The following is a 19,449-nucleotide window of genomic DNA, read 5'->3' on the forward strand; positions in this document are numbered from 1 at the left end:
CTTGATTATTTTCCAATGTCATTGATTATTCCAAAGTGTGCTTTTTAAAGGAGAAATACTCTTGCCAGGCTCAGTGGTGCACGCTTGTAATTCCAGCAATCGGGAAAGCTGAGGCAGGAGGATTGCAAGTTTGAGGCCAGTCTCAGCTAGGGTCTCAGGAACTTAGTGAGACCCTGTGTCAAAAAAAAAAAAAAAAAAAAAAAAAAAAAAAAAAAAAAAAAAAAAAAAAAAAAAGACTGGGAATGTAGCTTAGTGGTAAAGTGCCCATGGGTTCTATCCCCAGTACAGAGAGAGAAACTCATTTCAATATTCCTACATATGGCTATACTAATTTAACTTACTCAACTCTTCCACCATTAAATATGCAAAGACCAAAAGAAATAAAAAACATTTGATTTCTTGTTGCTATATAACAGCAACAATAACAACTCTCATATTTGTAGGATGACTATGTTGCCCAGGCTGACCTTGAACTCCTGGGTTTAAGCAATCATTCTGCTTGTGCCTCCGGAGTAGCTGGGACTACAGGCGCTGAATGGTGTAACTGGCCATTAGGTGAATTTTTCCATTTTTCTTATCATTATGAATTCAGTTTTTTTTAAAAAATATGTATTTTCCATTTATGTTCATTGGACAGAGATGCGATGATACCCCAGATAATCATCCAGTTCCTTATTTCTAAATACTGTTTTCCATTAGAACAAACTCCACAATTCTTGCTCCAGATTATGTTACCAAAAAATTCAAGGTGAGCCTGGGACCTTCTATGCCAGAAAGGAAGGAAATGTTCAAAGAGTAATGAGAAGTTATCAAAAAGATGAGTCTGCTGGGAGAGGTTGTATGTGACTATAATCCCATTTACTTGTATATCTGAGGCAGGAGGATTGATTATGCAGGGCCAGTTGGAGAAGTTTAACAAGACCTTGTGTCAAAATAAAACTTAAAAAGGACTGGGACTATGTATCTTAGTGGTAGAGCACTTGTCTAGCATGTGTGAAGCCCTTAGGTTTGATCTGTCTCTGCAAAGAAAAATAAAGATGAGCTAGCTTGAAAGGGGTCTCCCTGGCTAAATTTGAGATAATTTGAGCATCTGTAAGAATAGTTATAATTGATTATAATATATAAAGTAAATATAAATCAATAACTCTCTAACAGTACTCAGTGTGAAAAGCTCACTACATTGGAGATAATTATTACACTAACTTCTTATTAAGAATTAGTTGTTAAAGAATTAGGCATTTTCCTTCCCTTTTTATGTGGAATTATAGTTTAACCTCAGTTGATGTGGGAAAGTTCTTTGCAAAATGGTGGGCTTAGAAAATCAGCTTTTTGTAAATACCTGTGGAATAATGGACTCAAGTAAGGATCACTAAAGTATGCTAAAACTATTATTTATGAGATTTATGGGAAACAGAATGTTCTCTAAATGTTGTACTATTGTCCCAACAATTGTTTGCTAATTACAAGGGAGAACTCTGACTGTTCCCTCCTTAAACTGGTCTTCAAAGTTGGCATCACTAATAGTGACATGGTGCACATGACAAACATAACACTGTGGATTAAAACTGGTTCAGCCCTTCAACCAGTGAGTTATGACTTTCCCCACAAATTAAAGTCAATTCAAGGGCTGGGGATGTGGCTCAAGTGCCTGGCATGTGTGTGGCCTGGGTTCGATCCTCAGCACCACATACAAACAAAGATGTTGTGTCCGCCGAAAACTAAAAAATAAATATTAAAAATTCTCTCTCTCTCTCTCTCTCTCTCTCAAAAAAAAAAAAAAAAGTAGAGTTTAAAAGCTCTCCTTGGGGGGAGTTGTGGGGGGACGGCATCACTTCCCTTGAAGAACGAACATGAGTTGATTCTGCATCTGCAGAAGCCCAATATCAGGCTAAGGGCTGAAGGCTACACGTGTCTCATGATTAGTTAGAAGTTAAGGAAGAATATATATTTTTAAAAAATAAAATAAAGTCTATTGAGGATACTTTTAAAATCCCCAATTCCTAGCCTGCACCCAGGTCTATGAAATTAGAATTTTTGCAGGTGCAATCTTTGCTCCCAGGATGGTATCAATGTGCAACCAAGATCAAGAAGTATGGATTTGTTGAGCACAGTGGTACCATTCTGTAATCCCAGTGACCCAGGAGGCGGGGGCAGGAGGATTGCAATTTCAAGGCTAGCCTTAGCAATTTAGCAAAGCCCTACACAATTTAGCAAGAACTTGTCTCAAATTTAAAAACTTAAAAAAGGACTAGGGATGTGACTCAGTGATAAAGTGCCCCTCGGTTTAATCCTCATTACTGTGCAAGTGGCAGGGGAGGGGGCAGTATTTAGGGGTGATTCAGTATAGACAAAAATAGACTGATAGAAAAATCAAAAGTAGCAAAATGTTAACAATTCTTGAATCTAGTAGTGGCAATAGGGGAATTCATTACATTTTTTTTTTCAGTTTTTCTACGTTATAGGTTAAAATCCCTCCAAAATAAGTTGAAGTCCTTACATACATACCTGTGCATATAACTTTGTTTGGAATAAAGTCTTTGCAGGTATAACCAGTTAAGCTGGAGTCACTGCTAGGTGTGGGGGTATAGGGGTGCAAGCCTGTAATCTCAGCTACTCAAGAGGCAGAAGGTTTAAGGACAAGTTTAAGGTTAGCATTGACAACTTAGAAAGACCCTGTCTCAAAATAAAAAATATAAATAGCTGGGCTGGGGATTTGGCTCAAGTGGTAGCGCACTTGCCTGGCATGCGTGTGGTCCGGGTTCGAGCCTCAGCACCACATACAAAGATGTTGTGTCCGCCAAAAACAAAAAAAAATAAATATTAAAAATTCTCTCTCTCTCTCTCTCTCTCTCTCTCTCTCTCTCTCTCTCTCAAAAATGTAAATAGCTGTCCCCAGCACTGAAAATATATATAAAAATATATATTTTATACACGGACACACACACACACACTCACACACGGGGCTAGGGATGTAGCTCAGTATTAAAGTGCCCCCAGGTTCAATTCCCTATACTAGAAAAAAGGGTAGGGGCAGTGATCATTAGAGTGGGTTCTTAAGCCAGTATGACTGGTTTCCTTATAGGAGAACAGATAAAAAGAAGGAAGATAACATGTGAAGAAGGAAGCAGGATTAGAGTGACACACGTACATGCCAAGGTAGGCCAAGGACCGTCTTCCATCACCAGGAGCTAGGAGAGAGGCATGGAAATAGGTACCATTATTCTTACCATTTTACAGATATAAAATTGAGTGGACCGAAGTTAAATGGCCTGCTTAAGGCTACAGGGCCAGGGGGTGGTAGAGCCAGGATTCCATCCCAGACATTTTAGCTGCAGAGCTTGTACTGTTAGCCACTGCTCAGAACCACATCCGTTTTTTTTTTTTGTTATTGTTGTTGTTTTTGTTTGCCAGCTCTATAGCAATTTCTGTCTGTGCCAATCATTTAGTATCCCACTGAATCCTGGCCTCAGAGAGGTACATGGGTCATCCAACCCCTTAATTCTCAAACATAGTTTATTTATATACAACCATTGTGATTTTGTCATATCCATTTGCTATGGTTTGGACATAGTGTGAGTGTGTTCCACAAAGGTTCTTGTGCTGCAAGCTTGGTCTTCAGCATAGTGATATTGAGGTTGCAAAATCTTCAAGAAATGGGGCCTAGTGGAAGGTAATGAGATCATGATGACTCCACCCTTGGAAGGGATTAATCCTGGTCTCAAGGAGTGGATTAGTTCCTGAGAGTAGACTGCTGTCAGAGAGCCTGGCATCTCCACTAAATTTCTCTGCCACATGTGCCACTTGCCTCCTTCCACATGTCCTCCCACTGTTGTGATACTGTCTGCCATGAGGCCCTCGGCAGAGCCAAGCAGATGCTGGCGGCATGTTCTCATACCTTAGCATTCATACCTTAGCTAAATAATTCCTCCTCCTCCTCCTCTTCCTCCTCTTCCCCCCTCTTTCCCCCTCCTCCTTTCCCTCCTTCATACTGGGGATTGAACCCAGGAATGATTTACCTCTGAGCTACATCTCTAGCCTTTTAATTTTGTTTCAAGGCAGGATCCCACTTTGTTGCCTAGGCTGGGCTTGAACTTGAGGTCCTTCCTCCTGCCTCAGCTTCCCAAGAGTCTGAGATTATAGGCATGGGCCACTGTGCCCAGCAACCTATTTTCTTTATAAAGTATCCTGCTTCAGGCATTTTGATATAGTGATAAAAACAAACTAATAATCCATCTACTATTTTATTTTATTACTCTTTTCTTTATGTTAACTCTATTCTTTTTAAATGTTTTTATTGACAGTAAACATATGTGCATAGACATGGTATAATCACCACCTGCCAAGAAAGGACCCTATTAGGAATGCATCTCAGTTAATGCATCTTCTTTCCAAAGGCAATGGCTTTCTTAACATCTGTAATAAAGTTATGCTCATTTGTGAACTTTATAGAAATGTAATCTCATTGTTAATATTCTTTGGCATCTGATCTCTTTAGTTTAACACTCAGTATGTGAGGTTCAGTTCAGTTGCATTGTGTAATTGTAGCTCATTAGTCTTTATTCCTATATATTATCCCATTTTCTGGCTATATGGTGTTTATGAATTGCATTTCTGAATAGATATTCGGGTTGTTTCCCATTTGGGAGTACAAATAATGCTGCCACAACTGGCCTTGATTGTGTATAATATACATGTACCTCAATATATGTTGGGTGTATACCTGCTAAAACTTCTGGGTCATGAGGAATTAATTTGTTCTCTTCACTTTTAGTAGATAATCTCATACTTTCTCCAAGTTTTTTAAAACTAATTTACATTCCCAACAACTGTGTAGGATTGTTCCTGTTGCTGTATATCCTTAGCAACAATCAGTATTGTTAATCTTTCAAAAAATTGTTCAGTATCATTCTGGCATGGGTGTAGTAAATCTTTTGTGATATATATTTCCATGATGACAACATCTTTTCTTATTCTTATTGGCCATGTAGAATCTTTTTTAATATATATTTTTGTTTTAATTTGTTATATATGACAATAGAATGCATTTTGACATATCATACATAAGTGGAGTATAACTTCTATTTGTCTGATTGTACATGATGTAGAGTTACACAGGTCATGTAATCATATATGCACACAGGGTAATAATGTCTGATTCATTCTACTATCTTTCCTACCCCCGTACCCACTCCCCTCTCTTCACTGTCCTATGTCTATCCAAAGTACCTCCATATTCCCCCCACTTGCTTATTGTGAATTAGCATTTGCATATCAGAGAAAACATTTAGCCTTTGTTTGGTTCCTTGGGATTGGCTTATTTGGCTTAGCATAAAATTCTCTAGTTCATCTATTTACCAGCAAATGCCACAATTTCGTTCTTCTTTAAGGCTGAGTAATATTCCGTTGTGTATATATACCACATTTTCTTTATTCATTCATCTGTTGAAGGACACCTAGGTTGGTTCCGTGATATAGCTATTGTGAATTGTGCTGCTATAAACATTGTTGTTGCTGCATCACTATAGAATGCTGATTTTAAGTCCTTTGGGTATACACCAAGGAGTGGGCAGCTGGGTCAAATGGTGGTTCCATTCCAGGTTTTCTGATGAATCACCATACTGCCTTCCATAGTAGTTGCACCAATTTGTTGTCCCACAGCAATGTATGAGTGTACCTTTTCCCCAACATCCTCGCCAATAATTTTTGTTACTTGTATTCTTGATGATTACGCTTCTGACTGGAGTGAGATCATATAGAATCTTACTATGAATAATTTGCTGAAGTTTCTTATCCTTTTTTTCAAGTTATGCTTTTATGCTTGTATAAATTTATTTTAAAAGGAAACTTTATATTATTACTAGTAATGGGAAATCAGTATCACATGTGAAAAAAATAGAGGGTGACTATGAAAACAAATAAAATTCCAATATCATTCATTGTTAGTAGTAAGACAAGTTTTGCCTTGAAACATTACCCCAATTTTCCCATTTTTCATGAACTCAGCCAGTCTATAAAAGCAGCAGAAGGAAAGGAGCGCACCAGAAGATGGGCTGAGAACTACTGGTAACATGTTATTCCCTTCCCTCCACCACCCCCTGACTCTCCGTGTCCCCCAGTGGAAAGACAAGTGGTAGTGGGAGGGGGAAGCTTCTAGGGCTGCTCAGAAGGGGAGAGATACTTCTTCCTCACTTCCCAAGTGGAGTATGAATCTGGGTATCTGCAGAATTGTTCTAGTGTTGCCCCAAGTTTGAGGATGTATGTGAATGTAGAGACCAGCGACTGTGTCTCATTTGAGGGTTTCTGGAGCAAGGTGGGCCAACAGATGTGGTGTGCCTGAGGAGAGGATGGGGTTGCCTCACTGCAGTGCCTCTCAGCTTGTGGGGCCTGAAGAAGGTCACTGTTAGTCCCAGAAGAAGGAGCTCAGAGGTTAGAGGGGGTGGCAGGAGCTAGGAGTTGCCTGTTAGGTCAGTAGGCAAGTAAATTCAGCCCTCTGGGACAGAGTTTGGAGATATAGGGAGCTGGTAGGGCCAAAGGGAGCTGGGCTGCTCTTCTCCAAGAGAGTCTGAGTAACATGGAGGATCAGATGGTGCTAAAAAAGGTTCCAGGACAACCATGCAACATGCCAAAGTTGGAAGAGACAGCTCTCTCAGGCTGAAGGCCAGGTACATAAGGAGGCTTGTGCCTCTCCCACACTCCAGCTTAAGTCCTCAAGAGAAACTGAGCCTTGAAAAGAGCGGGTGGTGCAGGGGCATCTCAGAACCAGACTGAGCCATTGCCTGCTGTCGAATTGCGGCAAGATAAAAGAGCAGACCTGGAGCTCCTACTTGAAGCCCTTGAGTAGGAGGCATGGCCTGTACTGGGGCAGCGTGAAGGGAAAAAAGAGAAGAAATGAGGCTTAAATAGGACTGGAATCCCAGATTTGAACTGCAGGAACTGAGCTTCAAGTTAAAAAAGTAATGGGAAGATTATGGGATCTGCCCAAAATGTTGATAAGGGATAAACCAGAGTGACTTGACAGTGCATTTGAACACATTAACAGGAAACAGGTAAACACTGTTTCATGTTTAAACCTACTTAGTTAAGATGAATCAATACACGGGCTCTGGTAACTGCCATTTATTGTGCACTGGCAAATTGCTACCTGACATGCATAAACCTTTCATAGGTCATCTCTTTTCATCCTATTAACAACCTATTTTGCTAATGAGAAAACAAATAGGCTTATAGGGATTAAAAATATACACTTCTATCCATATACAGTTTTATAAAATAATTAGCATGTACCATGTTCCTGGCGCTGTGCCAAGTGATCAAGATCATCGTCCTGATTCATGTCTCCGCCTTGCTGTTCAAAGGCATTATTATCCTTAGATACCTTGCTGAGATCCTATGCATAGACAACCAGGGAGCTGGAGACTTACCTAGGTCACTGGTTTTAGAGTTGAATTCAACTTGCAGCCTTCCTACCCTCGGGATGCAGACAATTGGGGAAGACAAACTGATTATACTGCAGGAGAAAGAGCGGTGAGTGTGATAGAGAGCACAAGAAGCCTGGGAAGAATGCATGGAAGGTGAAAAAATAAGCCCTAGGCTTCTTTGTAACTCACAAAACTGCTTTGTAAAATTCAGCACACAGGAGATGCAAATTGGTGTCAAAAAAATAATAGCAGATCCTCAACAATTAAAAAAAATAGATAATTATCATGGGATCCAACAATTATAATTTTGGGCATATACTCAAAAGAACTGAAAACATGGTATAGAAGAGATATTTGTACATCCATGTTCATAGCAGCTTTATCTACAATAGCTCGAATGAGGAAGAAACTCATGCCTCCAAAGATGGATGAATGAGCAAACTAAATGTGATATGCACATGTAACAGAATATTATTAGGCCTTAAAAAGGAAGGCAACTCTGACACAATCTACCATGCGGATGAACGTCGAGGGCGTTCTGCCACATGAAATAAGCCAGTTACAAAACCACAAGTACTCTATGACCACACTCTCATCGGAGGTGCTTGGTGTCCAAAGAGACAGAAAGGCAGATGGTAGTTGCCAGGGTGGAGGGAAATGGAGGGTTGTTTAGTGATCCAGAGTGTTCTTTTTACAAGACAAAAAGAGTTCTGGAAATTGATTCACAATGATGAAAAGGTACTTAACACTACTAAATTGGACACTTAAAAATGGCTAAGATGATCAATTTTATGGTAGGTGGGGCTTTCCACTATTAAAAATAAAGAAAATGTTCTGAACATCACAGGTATTTATAATCTAACTGGATATTTAGTCTCTATTTTTACTCTTTCTATTACTTAGAAGATCATTTGCCCGCTGCGGGGACTAACAGAAAGAAAAATAATTGCCTCTGAAGTCATATTTCAGATTGTCTTCCCTGATGCTGACTCACTTCATTTACGCTAAGAGCTGCATTTTGTAAATGAATTTCAGGGTGGAACAGGGTAAGGAGGAGGAATAATTTCTCTCTAAAATCCCCTTCCCCCTCTGAATCACTCTAATCCAATTTCTGGCTGCAAGACACGTATATGCTTCCAGGAATGACCAAAGAGTTCTGTCATGGTTTTGAAGCAGATGGAAGCATTAAGACAATACCAGAATCATAGGATTTGAACTGTTATTCTAGAATAAATTAATGATTGCAGGGCCTTGGGACTATAATATTTTTTTCTGCATTTTTCAGATATTCCTTACATCACAGTGAGTGGATTTTATAGTTATTATGTGTCCTTTTTTCTGTCTTTTTTTTTGGGGGGGGTAGTAGGGATTGAACCCAGGAGTGCTCTACCTCTGAGCTACATCCCTAGCCCTTTTTACTTTTTTTTTTAGACAGGGTCTCACTAAATTGCTCAGATGGGCTTCAAACTTGGATTCGTCCTGCCTCAGTCTCCCCAGTCTGGGATTATAGGTGTATGCCAACACGCCTAGCCTTATTTGTGTGTCCTTAAATGAAAAAATGTATTCAATTACCCATTCTTTTTCTATGTAGAAGAGTTTCCAGAAGGACATGGTTGGTGGAGGGTTTGGAAAAAAGAGGAGAACAGAAAGGGGAAATTAGATGTATGTTTCCTAGTCCGACTGACTTTGTTCCATTTAATCCAATAATCAATTTATTCATATATTGAACAAAATATTTATTAATTTCCCACTATGTAGCATGAACAAAAGGATACAACAACCGACAAACAACATAGCCATGGTGGCTGCCTAATGGAGTTCATGGTCAGTTGGGAAAAAAGACATTAAGCAAAATTTCCTGCTGGGTATGGGGGTGAATGCCTGTAATCCCAGCTACTTGGGAGGCTGTGGCAGGAGGATTATAAATTCAGGGTTAGCCTTGGAAATCTAGTGAGACCCTGTTTCTAAATGAAAAAATAAAAAGGGCTGTAGACATAGCTCAATGGTGGAGCAACCTTGGGTTCGACACCTAGTACATGCAAAAATAAATAAAATAGTTTCATAGGTAATTGTTGGATTATAATTTTGTTAAGTGTTACGGAGCAGGTTGGAGTCTACACTGTTTGAGGGACTGGAATAGTCCATGAAACTTTCCTGAAGTAGCAATATTTAAATTGAAACCTAATAATGACACCAAAAAACAAGCTTGCTTCAGAGGTTCCTGGAATCTTTGAATTTTAATGTTGAATGAATATTTTGCCAAAACATTGTCCTTGTATAAGATTTTAGAAAAATATCAAGAGCAACGTGTGTTTCCACATCATGGATCATCCAATTCATAAACTGATGGAGCGCCTCCAGAGTGTGAGGACACTAGGCTCCGTTCTGCCTGGGTAATATAATAAATGATAAAATACCTTCCAGGCAGAAGTTGTTGAATGTCTCCAGACCACATTCTTATACATTATCTCATTTTCCCCTCCCAATGAATCTGTAGGGGAGGTAAGACAATAATTCTCTCAAACTTTGTGCGGGCTGGTTAAGTGCTTTGCCAGGTGTCCCATGACTTCCAGAACTGGGGTTAGAATTACAATGCCAAGGTCCTCTCCACCACACGCCCTTGCCTCTCCCTTCTTCTAAAGGAACAAAGTAGATAGCTATTGTTTTTGCCTGCCCAGTATTATTTTTCTAACTTCAGGCCACAACATCCCAACTGTTCTTTCCCCACCCTCAGACCTTGGGGTTTAGGTGGGGATAATTTCATCTCACCTTTGTTCTAGGATGAGCACATAGCCAAAACACTATAGCATCAGGATGAAGTAGAAAAAAAGGCTCCCTTTCCCAGGCAGACTCAGTTCTGCACCAGGACAGAGGCTTGGTCCTAAGTATGGCCCACACTAGATTTTAGCCCATCTGTCATCTTTGCAATGGACAACTTGCACAATTATTATTATTATTTTTTTTTTTAATAAATCTTCTACATGCATTTTTTTCCTTAAAATTTTTTTCTTTTCTTTTTTTTAAAGAGAGAGAGAGAGAGAGAGAGAGAGAGAGAATTTATTAACATTTATTTTTTAGTTCTCGGCGGACACAACATCTTTGTATGTGGTGCTGAGGATCGAACCCGGGCCGCACGCATGCCAGGCAAGCGCGCTACAGCTTGAGCCACATCCCCAGCCCAACTTGCACAATTATTTGTGGTGGCCTGTTCAATGTTTGAGAACTGGCCATCAGGTTCATAAATCTTTCCGAGCTAAGCCAGGTCAAAGAAATAGCCTGGCACTTTTCTAGAAAGATTCTCTTCCCACATTCTCTTCCCATGGGTGTCCACATTGCCTTCAAGAATTAGGCTTATACAAATGAAAGGAAATCTGAGAGATGGAAAAATGATTTCTGATGACATTGTTTGAGGACAATGGTAGGACCCAATGCTACCCTTGAACTCCCATATGTTCTTGGAGGGCAGGGACTTTGCTTAATGTTTTTCAAAGCTGTATTCCCCAGGTCTAGAACAGTTCCAGGCATGTGAGAAGCAATCAATATTTTTGAATGAGACAATGAATTCCTCAGTTATATATGTAGCTGTTGTTTTGGAAGTCTCAATTCATTGGGGAATAAATAAGAAATCAATAAAAAATAAGCTTATTTTCCTTTTATGTTCTCCTTTCCTGCAATTTAGCCATTCCCTTAAAGAATATTGGCCAGATTGCTTTTTCCAGCATTTCCTTCAAAGAGATATTTGTCTCTAAACCATCAGTGCCTTTTTAGGGACTCTTTGAACTTAAAAGTAGGATACTTCATATCTTATTTTCTCAATTTTGGGTCTTTGCCATGCTTCAGAATAGTAGAAAAATCATAATATCCAGTTAATCAGGTTTGAGTGGGATCAAAAGCAATTTATACAGATAAGATGAACTTAAAAAGAGAATACGATGACATTTCAGGTAAATTCAGGAGTGTGATATATAAGTGGATTAAGGGACATATGAAGACTCAAAAAGAAATGTAAAGTAGGAAGTAGGAAGAAAACATAAGAGACAAAACCAGACTTTCAGATATTAAGTATTAGCTAAGGACTTCAGCCTGATGTAGTTAATGGTGTTTTAGGAATATTACTCTGGCTGAGACATGAAAATTAAATGAGAGTGAAGGAAACCTGTAGGTGTCTAAGGCCAACTGAGAATCTATTTTGATATTTCAAATATGCATACTGATTAAAAGGAAGACATTTATTTTTTTAAAAGCCAAAGAGTTTATTGTTCATAAAATGTATTAAGGTCTTAAACCTCAGCTTTAATATTTGTTAGAAAAGGCATGGCACTAAGATATCTTTGTGAAGTAATATAAAGATTATTATTGATAGAGAGGCAGAGTCGTGTTTAATGAAGAATGAATTCCACAACATAGCTAGGAGTTATTTACAGAGCTGCATACTGAGTGTGCTGTAATAATTTGACCATGAATGAACCATAATGAGGTAGCTGGTTTGACATAGGCAGTTATATTTCCAATTTAATTTTTTTCCTGTGACTGTGCTGGTTTGTTGAATAAATAAATTTGAAATCTTCATGCCCATCTAAAAATGGAATCAGGAAATGTGAACTGACCTTCTACTTGGCTTATATTGTTAGTCATTTCCATGCAATGAATATTAAAGACAGAAGAAAATCCAATAAGTAATTTGTAATTTGCTTGGGAAGAACTACTTCCTTATCTGAGTTCAATAAGATCTTTTATTTTAGCAATGGGGGAAAAACATGTATGGTAAAGGCAACCCTTCCTTGATTTTTTTTCTTAAAATTGTTTTTGAATTTGTTCTACTTACATATGACAGTAGATGCATTTTGATACATCATAATTAATTGGAGTATAACTTCTCATTCTTCTGGTTGTGCATGATGTAGAATTATATTGGTCGTGTAATCATATGTGCTCATAGATAATAATGTCCTAATCATTCTACTTCCATTCCTATCTCCATACCCCCTTTCTCTTCCTTGATTTTCTTTCTGGCTAGTTGGGGGGTGGATAAAGTAGATATATAGAATTTCCCTTTAAATATTTCTGGCATAGGCTTCCTCTGATTCAGAGTAGTCACTGAAGAAACATTAAATTGGGAAGAGAATTCAAAAGATTTCAGAGGCTGAACTACATCACGTCATTGACACTGCATGAATTTACACCATGTAAGAAAATCTTTTTTCTCCATGATATTTTGCTTTTGAATATCACTACTTGAGAACACATTCCTAGGCAAAGTATCAGCAACTCCTACCCACTTGGAATTGACTCATTGAAGATACAATCTGAATGTAATTCTCCTTTTAAAGTTACTTTATTTGTAAAGTACAATTCTGTAATTATAGCATTTCAGGATAATTGCAATGTAAATCAGAACTTAAGTTCTTTATATAAGAAATTTACATAAACATAACCAGAATATCTTTATAATTATACTTAGGCTTTGTTTTACATATATTTGATGGTGAATATCATCTTTTCTATTTCCACACTGAATTTTGATCAGCTTTCCTTTGGTCTTCCCCACTGACCAAGACTGAAAATTTGGAATTATTGTTGGGCTGTTCTCTATTCTTCTCCATAATAATGGCCAACATTCTGAGTGTTGATTAGGTACCAAATTCTGTGATCAGCCCTTTACATACATACACTATTTAATACCCTCATATAGTTATTTTAAATATAAACAATTATTAGCCTTATTTTACAACTGAAGAAGGAGTTTTAAAGACAAGTGATTTATCTGAGATCACATAGTGGTGTAGCCAGGGTATAATGTAAACGCTCATGTTATTAACCAGTTTTTCTATACTACCTCCCAATATCATCATGTTGATCAATGGATTCATTTGCTTATTAATTACATAAACTCTTCATAATCAACCAGTTTAAATCAGAGATCACAGCAGGTGCTAAGAATTAAGACAAATTCCTTCCTTAACAATTTAAGGAGCCAAACATATTAACCCAAAATTAAAGCATGATATAAGCATCTTAATAATGTTGGTTTTCATTCATTTTTCTGTAAATTTATTTTTACTTTTATTTTTTGGTACTGGGGATTGAGCACAGTGTGCTGAGTGACATCCTCTCTCTCTCTCTCTCTCTCTCTCTCTCTCTCTCTCTCTCTCTCTCTCTCTCTCTCTTGATACAGAGTCTTGCAAAGTTGCTCAGGTGGGCCTGGAACTTGTGCTCCTCCTGCCACAGGCTCCTGAGTCATGGGATTATAGGCATGTGCCATCATGCCCAGCTTAAATTTGGATGCTTTTGGCTGTGAATAAATGGGAACTTCACTAACAAAAGCTTAAACAATTAAGCAATATGAAAATTTACTGACATCATATAGGTAAGTTTGGTACTTAGTGACTCAGTGACTCATTAAAGATTGGAAAACTTGTAATTCTGCTTCACTATCCACAGCATAGCTGAGAGACAGCTGGTCACCTTCACAAAATGGCTATTGTGGTACTAGACATCATGTCCTTATGCTATAGCATCTAAAGCAGAAAGAAAGAAGATGAACCAAAAAGAACTTTCCTTTTCTATCTGCCCACCCGCTTAGTATTGGGAATTGAACCCAGAGGCACTTTACTACTGAGCTACACCCCCAGCCCTTTTTATTTTTTTATTTTGAGACAGGGTCTTGCTAAGTTGCTTAGGGTTTTGCTAAATTGCTAAGAGTGATCTTGAACTTGTGATCCCCCTGCTTCAGCCTATCTGGTCATAGGTGTGATTAAAGGTATGAGCCACAGTGCCTGGCTGCTCTCTTTCATTAGGGATTTTCTTTTTTCACCAGAAGGATTCATCAGAATGTTCTTAAATCAGTAGAGAGAACTTGGGTCTCGTGCGTGCCTCTACACCAATTTTTGACAAAAGGGATCAGAAGTTGGCACAGTGCCTTCTAAACAAAAGCAGGTTCTGTTAGCAAGGATAAAGCAGGGCTTAGATAGGGAGCAGGCCATTCCTAACAATAGTGTTTGCCATATGTTTCTTCCAGCGAGTGCCAAAATAGAGGCATATAGAAAGTGCTGTGAATGCACAGCTAAAGAAATATTTTACTTTATCTAGGAGAACAAGAGATGTTCTTTTAGAGAATGAGATGTTTAAGCTGGTGTCTTGAAGGTACGTAGGAGTTTATCAGACAAAGAAGACATCTCAGAGCATAAACAGTGAGTGTTCCTTCAAGAGTACTTGGTATAGGGGGCTGGGGTTGTGGCTCAGTGGTAGAGTACTTGCCTAGCATGTGCCTCACACATGCTAGGTTCGATTCTCAGCACCACATAAAATAAATTAATAAAATAAAGGTCCATCAATATGTAAAAAATTTATATTAAAATAGTATTAGTATAAACTCCATATAAACAGTATAAACATTATAGTGTTTTCCAAATATCCCTCATTTCTTCCTATGACCCATGCTTCCAGTCAATTTAGAGCCATTTCATGCCTAGCCTTCTTGCTTTGGCCATCAGTGATTATATGTGGTAGAAGGTCCAAAGTAACAGAAATACAAGAATTGTATTTTTACCATTTGGTCAAATGCCCTTAATAAAAACAGCAAAGGACACATTAGCTCCTTTGTAAGGTGCCTTTATATATTTGTTCCTTTTCCAGGTATCTTTCCTTCTCTTTTCATCTTTCCCCTTTATTTATCATCTTTCTTATTTTAGGGAATGCCAAAACTAAAAAGCTAGAACTTTTTTATACCAACAAGGTAGAAACAGAGATCAAAGAATTTCACTTGCTCTTAATTCAGTATGAACACTATTAGTATTTCTTTCCTGTGTAACAAATCACCCCCAAACTTAGTGGCTTAAAACAACAATAAACTTTCATTGTCTCACAAATTTTCAGGAATTCAAGGGTATCTTAATTGGATGGTTTTGGCCCAGGATCTCTCATGAAATTGTAATTAAGATGTCGTCTAGTACTTCAGTGACCTCAAAGCTTAATGGAGGCTAGATGATCTGCTTCCAATATGATTCATAGCTGTTGCTAGGTCATCTACTCATGTGACCTCTTCATAGGGTTACATAGTATATCCTAGAGACAAGTTACAGTAACAAAGAAAATATGGTTGTTAGACGGTATTAGAATAACAACATTGTGTAAAATGAGCTTGGGTCCCTATTTTATGTCATATATTAAGGAAAATACCACATGGATTAATGACCAAAATATAAAAGGTAAGACTACAGAACTAACAGAAAGTTTTTGAGAAATTGGGGTGGGAAAAGATTTCTTAAACAAGATCCTAAACGCACAAAGTATAAGGTGAAAAAAAATGATGGATTTGACCACATTAAGAATTTCTATTCAACAGAGGATATCAGAGACAAATTAACAGATGGTCACAACCTTAGGCCTCATTTTAACATTAATTACTTACTTCACAGACCTATCTCCAAATACAGGACAAGAGGTTAGGGCTCATGTTGTTGTAACAAAGGGAATGTATTTGTTTTTAGGGGTACTATAACAAAATGCCTGTTATAGTTTAGATATGAGATGTCCCCTTTTTAGGGTACATGTGTGAGTCAATGCAAGAATTTTCAGAAGTGAAATTAGATTATGTGATTTTTAATCTAATCAGTGAATTAACCCACTGATATGGATTAACTGGGTGGTAACTGTTGGCAGGTAGGGTGTAAATGGAGGAAGTAGGCCACTGGAGGCGTGACTTTGGGACTATATTTTGTTCCTGGTGAGTGGAGTTGGCTCTCACTGCTTCCTGGTGGCCACGTCCCAATCTGCTTTTCTCTGCTGTGCCCTTCTGTCGTGAAGTTCTGCTTCATCTTGGGGCCCAGAGCAGTAAAATCGCTATCTATCGGCTGAGACCTCAGAAATCATTGACCAACATAAACCTTCCTCCTTTAAAATTTTCTGGTTGGGTCTTTTGGTCACAGTGAAGAACACCATGACTAAAACACTACCACAAACTGGGTGGCATATAACAACAGAAATTTACCCTCTCACAATTCTGGAGACCAGTATTTTGAAATCAAGGTATAGCAGATGGGTTTCTTCTGGAAGCTCTGACAGGAAAAAAAAATCTATTAAATGTCTCTTTCCTAACTTCTGGTGGCTCCTAGCAATCCTTGAAATTCTACAGCTTATAGATGCAGAATGCTTAGCTCTGCCTCCATGTTGGCCTTGTCTTCTCCTATCCATTTTCTGTTTTGATAAGGACTCCCAGTCAATGGATTTAGTCCAATATGATCTCACCTGAATTCTTAACTAATTACATCTCCAAAGGCCTATTTCCAAATAAGGTCCTACTGAGTTTCTAAGCATGGATTTTTAACTTATTACAAGAAATCCTGATGGAAATAATCATTGAAGGTATAGTTCCATCATTAAATAAATACCATCTCCTGCGAGACCTTGTAACAAGTAACCAACTCCTGAAATACATATTTATATTGACAATTATTATTGATAACTGTCCTTGAGAGATGATAAAAGTGAGGAAAAAAAATCTGTTGACTCATGAAATCAAAAGATGACTTTCTATGAATTGAAACTTATTTTGTGTGGGGCTCAGAGTTTGAACGTAGAAAATAAAAACTTTTAAGGAAATTATTATAAATATGTTTGAAGAATTAAATAAGCTAATAATAAAATAATAAGCATTAAACATAGAAATATTAAAGGTTAGAATTTTAGAGTTGAAAAGTATAATTGAAATAAAAATTTCACTGGATAAGCTCAATGGCAGAACTGAGATAGAAAGATCAGCAAGATTTAGATCAATAAAAAGTATCCAATTCAAAGAACAGAGGTAAAAAGAATTGAAAAATGACAGAGCATCAGAAACTTACAAGAAATTTTCAACACATGTAAATTAGAGTCCAAGAAGGAGAGGAGAAAGAGAATGGGTGAAAAGTATTTGAAGAAATAATGACTGAAAACATTCCAAATTAAAAGGAAGGAAGGAGGAAGGGAGGGAAGGATAGAGGGAGGGAAAAGAAAAATAAAACAACTTATGTATTCAAAAATTTTAAAAACTCCAAGTAGATGAACATAAAGAGAGCCACTAGACATATCAGAATCAAATTGATGAAAGCCCAAAACAAAGAAAGTTCTGAATGCTGTAAGAGAAAAAAATAACTGATCCAAAAATATGATTACAAGCTGACTTCTCAGAAACAAAGAGTGTGGTGAATGACACATTCAAGATGCCAAAAGAAAAAAGAAAACATGTTCAACCATGAATTCTATATCTAGTAAACTAGCTATTTATTTATTTGTTTGTTTGTTTATATAATAGCTTAGTATTTCAAAACTATTTGAAGGCATAATCATAAGGCTATGTGAATATTTTGGTCTAGATATATACAATCATAGTCTATATCATGACATCCTCAAAATACAGCCCTCAAGCAGGTTAACAAGGTACTTTGATTGTTACTCTAGTCCCAAATTTATTCCATCATAAAGTCTTTTTCTTTTTTTTTAACTGAAGAAATTATTTATTGTATTTGTGTTTTTAGGTGTACATGACAGTAGAGTGTATTTTGAAATATTATACATACATGGAATGCAACCCATTCCAATTAGGATCCCAGTCTTGTGGTTGTACAAAATGTAGAGTACACTGGACACGTATTCATAAATGAACATAGGAAAGTTATGTCCAATTAATTCTACTATCTTTTCTATTCCCATCCCCTCTCTCTTCTCTTCATCTCCCTTTTTTATTCTTAGTTATACATGGCAGCAGAATGTATTTGGACATATCATACTCACATGGAGTATAACTTCCCATTTTTGTGGTTGTATGTGATGTGGAGTTACACTGGTCATGTATTCATATGTGATCAGAGGAAGGTTTATGTCCGATTCATTCTACTATCCATTCCCATCCCCGCTCCCTTCCTTTATTCTTTACCCACCCCCCTTATTGTGAATTAGCATCTGCATATCAGAGAGAATATTTGGCCTTTGGTTTTTTTGGGATTGGCTTATTTTACTTAGCATGATATTCTAAAGCTCCATCCATTTACTGGCAAATGCCATGATTTCATTCTTCTTTATGGCTGAGTAATATTCCATTTGGTATATGTATCACATTTTCTTTATCCATTCATTTGTTGAAGGGCACCTAGGTTGGTTCCATAGCTTAGCTATTGTGAGTTGAGCTACTATAAACATTGGTGTGGCTGCATCACTATATTATGCTGATTTGAAATCCTTTGGGTATAAACTGAGGAGTGGAATACCTGGTTTAAATAGTGGCTGCATTCTAAATTTTCAAAAGAATTGCCATACTGCTTTTCATAGTGGTTGTACCAATTTGCAGTCTTACCAGGAATAGATGAATGAATCTTTTCTCCCACATCCTCACATTTATTATTACTTGTATTCTTGATAATTGCCATTCTGAGTGAGATAGAATATCTCAGTGTAGTTTTAATTTGTATTTCTCTGATTGCTAGAGATGTTGAATATTTTTTCGGACATTTCTAGACCATTTGCTTTTCTTCTGTAAAGTGCCTGTTCAGAGTTCCTTTGCCCACTTATTGATTGGGTTATTTGTTTTTATGGTGTTAAGTTTTTTGAGTTCTTTTTATATCCTGGGGATTAATGCTCTATCTGAGGTGCAGATGGCAAAGATTTTCTCCCATTCTGTGGGCTCTCTTTTCATGTTATTGTGCTGTGAAGAAACTTTTTAGTTTGCTACTATCCCATTTATTGATTCTTACCTATTGTTGATTCTTGATTTTACTCCTTGTGCTTTAGGAGTCTTGTTAAGGAAGTTGGTTCTTGAGCAAACATGATGGAGAGTTGGGCCTACTTTTTCTTCTAGTAGGCATGGGGTCTCTGGTCTAATGCCTAGGTCCTTGATCTGAGTTGAGTTTTTTGCAGGGTGAGAGGTAAGTGTTCAATTTGAATCTACTACAAATAGATTTCCAATTTTCCCAGCACCATTTGTTGAAGAGGCTTCTTTTCTCCAATACAGGTTTATGGCACTTTGACTAGTATGAGATAACTCTATTTATGTGGTTAT

Source organism: Spermophilus citellus, assembly GCF_964194105.1.
Source record: "Spermophilus citellus genome assembly, chromosome: 1".
Lineage (NCBI taxonomy): Eukaryota > Metazoa > Chordata > Mammalia > Rodentia > Sciuridae > Spermophilus > Spermophilus citellus.